Consider the following 6,906-nt stretch of genomic DNA (forward strand, 5'->3'; position numbering starts at 1 on the left):
TGATGGGAGTGTTTAAAAATTATAAATAAAATATATAAATAAATTTATTTTTAGCATATTGTTAATAAAACAAAATTTAAATAAAATAAAAACACGTATAAATGAAGTCTGAATGTGACGAGTCTCAAATGCAGTTTCACTTGGTGTTAAGGAAAAATAATTAGAAAGTTTGGACTTCAATTCTAGAAGACAACTTCAGTTCCAGTCTAGGAAACAGGTTTTGTTCTGTGTTTGTGTTTTAAAATAGTGTTTTATTATTCACAACACGTGAATAATCATGAATGCTCATAGAATAAAAGAGCTATGACCATGAAAATCTTAAGTGCTGATCTAAGTGGTTGACTGTTTAAAAAATTCTTTTGTTTTGTTTTAAATTTTGCCTCTGGTTTGCTACTATGCATTTTTCAGACATTTTTTTTTTCCCTTTTTCTTAGTAGCAGGGAACTTACCATACAAAGTTTATATTTAAAGCCTGGAAAACTTTGCTACATTTTTATTAATACTTTGGATTCTAGCAATATAATACAGCAAAGATAGCTGATTGGAGATAAAATCAGTATTAAAGTAGATTCTGCTTTCTGTGATTTGGCCCCCATATCTTATGTTAGTATAAGTTAGAATTGAAATTACATGGAGATGAATTTGGTTTTTGTTATTATTTTTACATAATCTTAGTGTTGGTTTATATATGTTCTTAGAATGAAAACTGGAGAAGTTATATTACACATCAAATTGTAAAAATTCCCAATGTGTTTTGCTTTTGATAGAAGACCTTTAGTTACATGACTATTTTCTTGCTTAAGATAATTTAAATTGTACAATGATGCAAGCCCTGCATTTTTTGGAATTTGCATTTTGAGCAATAGATTCTAAAGAGCAAATTTCTAGTTTTTCATCCTGATTTAAAAGTTTAAGAACTCTAGTCACAAAAGTGTTCTTTTAAATAGAAATGGGCAGTAAATAAAATAGAACTCCAAAACCAGTCTGCATGGAGTTCTATGTGTCCTGTCTGAGCTGAATGATCATCCTTCACTCATTTGGTTGTAGGCATTTGATGTCACTTTAGTCAGATGATACTGCATCCACAGGTGTCATTTTTAATGTAGGCACACATTTTCTTTGATGGTGCTTTCAGTGTCATTTTACTGTTTAAAAGATACAAAGATACTTCCCACAGTTGAAAATTAACTATTTTATGACTGCATTCTAGTGCACCAAAAGAGAGATTCTTATTCATGTGTGAGTGGCATGTATCTCAGGAAAGTGCTCTGTCTGGAGGAGCTGGACTAAAAATAACATTTAAAAATAGAAAAAACAAGCAAACAAAGAAACAAAACCTGACATTTACATCTAATCCAGACATGCTATAACCCACTTGCTAGATAGTTAATGGCCATGCTTCTTTAAATTGTGTGCGCACACACATATCCTGAAAACAAACCAGGGTGCTTTATAATTCAGTTAATCCTATCATTCATTTTCAGATTTCTTTCAACTGCAACCTATTTCCATAATTTTCTAATATCTAATAACTTCCCCCATTGGGCAATGGCACCTTCTATTTGTGTTCTGAGAATGAGTGATTTGACCACAAATAGGTTATATAGTAGCAGTTTGTGTCTGACTCTGTTAATGTCCTTATCATTAAGTAGCTTTAAATATGAAGAGATTTAAATGACTTTATTAATTTCAATATGGCATTGTAAAACACCTGTCTCTTGTCAAATCACTACATAGTAAGACAGATGGAAATTCTTTGTTATACCTATTCAGAGAAAGTTTATATACATTTACTTAAAATCAACTTCATTAGAACTGAGAGAAACACATTGTGCTTGAAACAATGAACCCACAATTCAACATTTCCTAATAATGTATGTTTCTGTATGTTCTACTATGTGTTTTTCTTCGTTATCTTCTTATATCTGAAGTTCTATTACCACCCCTTACCCTCCACCCCATGTATTTGATCATTTCTCTAAGTCCCTTGGCTGAACCAATCTCTTTTCATGCAGAGGATAAAAAGAGAAGAACTTCAAAGTAAGTTCAGGTAATTAACAGCTGAGGGGAATATAATCTAAACCATAGGCCTTGCTTTGCACCCAGGCTGGATCGCTGAGCCAGCCGGCAAGGGAGCGCCTATTCCCTATAGCATCTAAATCTGCTTCCTCTGAACAGCACCGCCAGGCCTCCAGTTATCACATCTGCATTTCAAACACCATGGCTTTGGCATTAATTATTAATTAGCCTACAGTCACCCTAGAGGATTCAAGTTCCAGTCTGCACATACTTATTCATTGACCTCTATCTTAGTTTTTGTTGGGGAGAAAAAACTCAGTGGAATGCTTAATAATTTCCTTTCTCTCAGACCTTCTGTTCTAGTTTCATGGAGGAGAAACAGTATATTTTCCAAGTGGGAATAATCACACAGTGGCCCCAAAATTTGTTTACAGTAAAATGCTTTGTCAAACGATTAGGGGCATAGAAGGAGTAGAATGATTTATAGATGGTATTGAGTGATGAAATGTACTTTTTAATGTTCAACACATTGACTGTAGTTTCCTCAAATTAGGAGATGTGGTCATGGGACAAAGCCAAATATTCCTTAGCTCTCAGTGAGGGCAGCTGCAGAATTTGTAAAGTAAGATAAATTTCATCCTTGGAAAATATATGTGTATGATCAGTGAGACTAGTGAGAGGTTCATAAGATGCTAGAATGTCCAACAAAATTATAAACACAAAAATGATTTTTAAAAAAGAGATCTCCTAATTTTGGTTTATTTTCAATAGAAATCTAAACATGCTCCTTTCTTGCCAGTAAATATTTTAATGTGTAAATCAAATTATTAAGCTATTTGTGATAAACTTTGGGCCCAAATATGGAAGCCTTTACATAATAGAAGAGAGATTAATTGAGTTGAGCTGAGAGTTATACAGACCTGGGTTTGTATCTCAGCCCCACCATTTAATAAGTGGCCTTAAATCCATATCATTTCTGGAATTGTGACTTCCCTTTAGGAAAATGAGGATAGCACTGGAACCTACCTCATGGAGTTGTTATGAGAATTAAATGGCGTGATGCATATAAATTGCTCATCATATTCATCATAGTGCCTGACATACAGTAATGTTCAATAAGTGTTTGTTATTTTAATAATATTTGTTCCATTATTTTATTGTGATATTTCTATAGTTTGTCTTAATTTGGTTTTATTTAGATGTCAATTCCTCACTGAATATATTTCCCAACATGGGAGCTTTTAACAACTGCTATCACTTTTTTTCCTACTACCACTCACTTTCATGGTAATTGCCCGCTTTTTCATCCCCAATATTATTTTCTTGCTTTGTACTCTGACATTGCTTCTGGAATCTAGTCATCACTGCTAAAAATCTCCTCCCTTTAATACAAGAGCTCCTGTGGGGCTTTCTCAAACATTTCAACTTTTATCATTGGCATGTGAAACATCCTCTGGAAACAGTCCCTATAAGCTATTTCTATCCCTGAAATTCATCCATGAAGTCCTCCTAGAGTAAAATGTGACAAGAGTAGAATTGAGGCACAGGTCTATCTATCTCTGCCAAGACTGAGAGTCTGCTTCTAATACTGAAGTTGAAGGAGATAGTATCCTGTTGTCCTGAGTTTAAATTCAGAAATACTAACCCATGCAAATAAAGCTATAAATGGTAGGTAAGGCTGAGTACTATAAACATCATACAATGTTTTGATTATTTTGCTTTTTTGTTGGAACAATAAGTATTTTTCTTAAAGATTTATACATTTTAAAGTTCGTATTTTACCACAGTTTTCATTGTCACCATTCACACTGGAGGATAATTAGGTTAGTCAAATAAATGGATCAACTGAGGTGAGAATTAATTTTTATGAGAAGATAATTATGTCAAATTGGATTTTAAACAAATAACACAAGTAACAGGTATAGAGAACCTATAAAAATAGTTACTTAAAAAACAGCTGTATTATGGAAGTGGTTAAAGGTCAATGAATCAGAGTTCTCTAGGAACATGGGGAAGGGCTCTATGTTAGGTCTTGCTCCATTCTTTGTGTTTTAATGAACTGCTGAAATAAAAGCATAGAAACCATACTTAGATAATTTCAAGGATAATATATTATAGGAAAATTAAAATTCTGAACGATTTCAACAGTGTGGAATGTTGGGATGAAACCTTGAGATAGAGAAAGTTGGAGTTAGATGGGACTTCAAAAGTCATCTAAGTTAATGCAGAAATCTCTTCTACAACATTCCTAAGCAATGTCCTCTAGTCTTTACTGATGTTGACTGGTAAGGAGCTCACCACATCCAAAAGCATCTTATTCCATTTGGCACAGTTTTGTTAGAAAGCTATTTTTTACATTGAACTCAAGTTTTCTAGCCTTCTAGTTTGACAAGACAATTTCTGTTTCCATATGCCATCTCTTTAAATATCTGAAAATTTCTCTGCCTTACCTTCTTCCTTTTCTCCATTCTTAAAATCCTCAGTTACTCTACCCAATTATAGCTGAATTGGTTTTAAGGTCACTCACTGTATTAGTCTGTGTAAGCTGCTATAAAAAATACCATAGACTAATATGGTATAATACTAATACTACAATAGGCTTAAACAACAGACATTTATTTTTCACAGTTGTGAGCTGGAAGTCCAATATCAGGGTGCCTGCATGGTTGGGTCAGGTGCTGGTGAGGGCTGTTTTCCTGATTTGCCGATGGCCTCCTTCTTGCTGTGTCCTCACGTGGGACAGAGAGGGAGAACAAGAGAGCAAGAGAGTGAGAGAGCACATGCACGCTTAAGAGAGAGAGAGAAATCTGCCTCATAAATTCTATCAGATTAGGATCCCACCCTTATGACCTCATTTAACCTTAATTGCCTTCTAAAGACCCTATCCCCAGATAGTCACATTAAGGGATTGGTCTTCAACATATGAATTTGGAAAGATGACACAATTCAGTCTATAGCACTCACTATCCTAGATTCCATACACTTAGCACTCTGGTATGGTCAAAACTACTCTTACAATGTAGTGAACTAAAGTAATTTAGGTGATATTTGAGCAGTACAAATCACAATGGAACTATAGCTCTTTTTAAACAATAAACAATAATTTTGTTAATATGACCTAACACTGCATTCAGATTTTCAGTAGCTATTTATGGAGAATATATAAATACTAACAAAGAAAACAATTCCACCATTCCATTTAACATTTGGGTGACATTTTCCCATTTTTCTTTGCTTTTAAATATCTATACATATAATTGTGATAATTCTTTAAGAAATTTTATATGCTTAGGGTGCCTGGGTAGCTCAGTTGGTTAAGCATCCAACTCTTGATTTCAGCTCAGGTCATGATCTCAGGGTTGTGAGATCCAGCCCCACATTGGGCTCCACACTCAGTGGGGAGTGTGCTTGAGATTCTCTCTGTCCCTCTCCCTCTGCCCCTCCCCCCTGCTCTCTCTCTCCCCTCTCTAAAATAAATAAATAACTCTTTAAAAAAAAAGAAATTTTATATGCTTATATTTTCAACCTAACATTATGCTATACAAGTTCTCTATGTTATTACAAACTCTTCCTAAATATTTTTTAGAGGTTCCATACTATTTCATATATTTTTTAGGGAATTTTGAAGTTTATTAATTTTTTGAGCAATCTCTATACCCAACGTGGCACTCGAACTCACAATCCCAAGATCAAGAGTTTCATGCTCTTCAGACAGCCATCCAGGTGCCCAACATACTATTTCTTCTTAAGGATATGCCATAATTTACACAAGTATTCTTTATTGTTGTTGTTAACTTTTCAAATAATTCATACTTAAATCCAAATTTATTTGTAAAATGTTTTATGCTTTTTCATTCTTAGTTTCAGCCTAAGGATGCACACACACACACACACACACACACACACACACACATCATGATTTTATCGCAAATATTAGCTGTTCTTATGATTGTGTTGTGTACAAATTAAAGACCTTTCTATATCATGGTCTACATTGAAAAGAACTGTTGAAAATGATAAGACCAGAGACAGAGCCAAAGTTTTACTGCTTGAGATTTCTGTTCAGGTTTACAAAGACTTTTTAATCATACTCTTTAAGGAAAATTGTATATCAAATAATGAATAGATTTCATCCAGCAAAATTTTATCTTGTATCTACCAGGTGAAACGCATGGGATTTTTAAGCCAAAAGAGACCTTAGGTAATCATATAGTCCAGGCCCCTACTATAAAATTTTTAATGATTTATTAAAAGGCCACCATGTCATTGGGCTCCCTGCTCAGTGGGGAGCCTGCCTCTCCCTCTCCCTTTGCCTGCTGCTCCCCCTGCTTGTGCTCTCTCTCTCTCTTCCAAATAAATAAATAAATAAATAAATCACAATTTTTAAAAAAAAATAAAAGGCCACCATGTGTGTAGCAGTCTCACATAGTAATCCTATCAGGAAAAGAAATGGAATTTGTTCAACATGAGTTGTTTTTGGTGGGAAACTGATGATTCCTATGATCACCCCTGGATTTTTTTAAATTCTCATAAAATATTTCATAATCTATTTGAGAATTTCATTGGGCATCAGTAGTAGTAAGCTTACTGGTCTATAGTTTCTAGTATCTATCTTTGCTTTCTAGTTAATATTCAGTTGTTATCTGCCAGTTAACTGGCTCTTACATAAAACAATAATGTGATGAAAATACAGACTTAAAATTTTATGTTACTAATCAGCAACAATGTTTTGGGGCAAAAATATTACAGTTAGTATTAAAAAATAAGTCTACAAGAAGCAGTACCTCTTCTGGTGGAAAGAGCTGAAATAGGAGATGTGTGAAGAATGAATAGAAATAGGAGAGTGTGGGCTGAGATTAGATCAGATGGCCTTAAGATTTTCAATGT

This window comes from Phoca vitulina, unplaced genomic scaffold, assembly GCF_004348235.1.
Source record: "Phoca vitulina isolate PV1807 unplaced genomic scaffold, GSC_HSeal_1.0 scaffold51, whole genome shotgun sequence".
NCBI classification, from domain to species: Eukaryota; Metazoa; Chordata; class Mammalia; order Carnivora; family Phocidae; genus Phoca; species Phoca vitulina.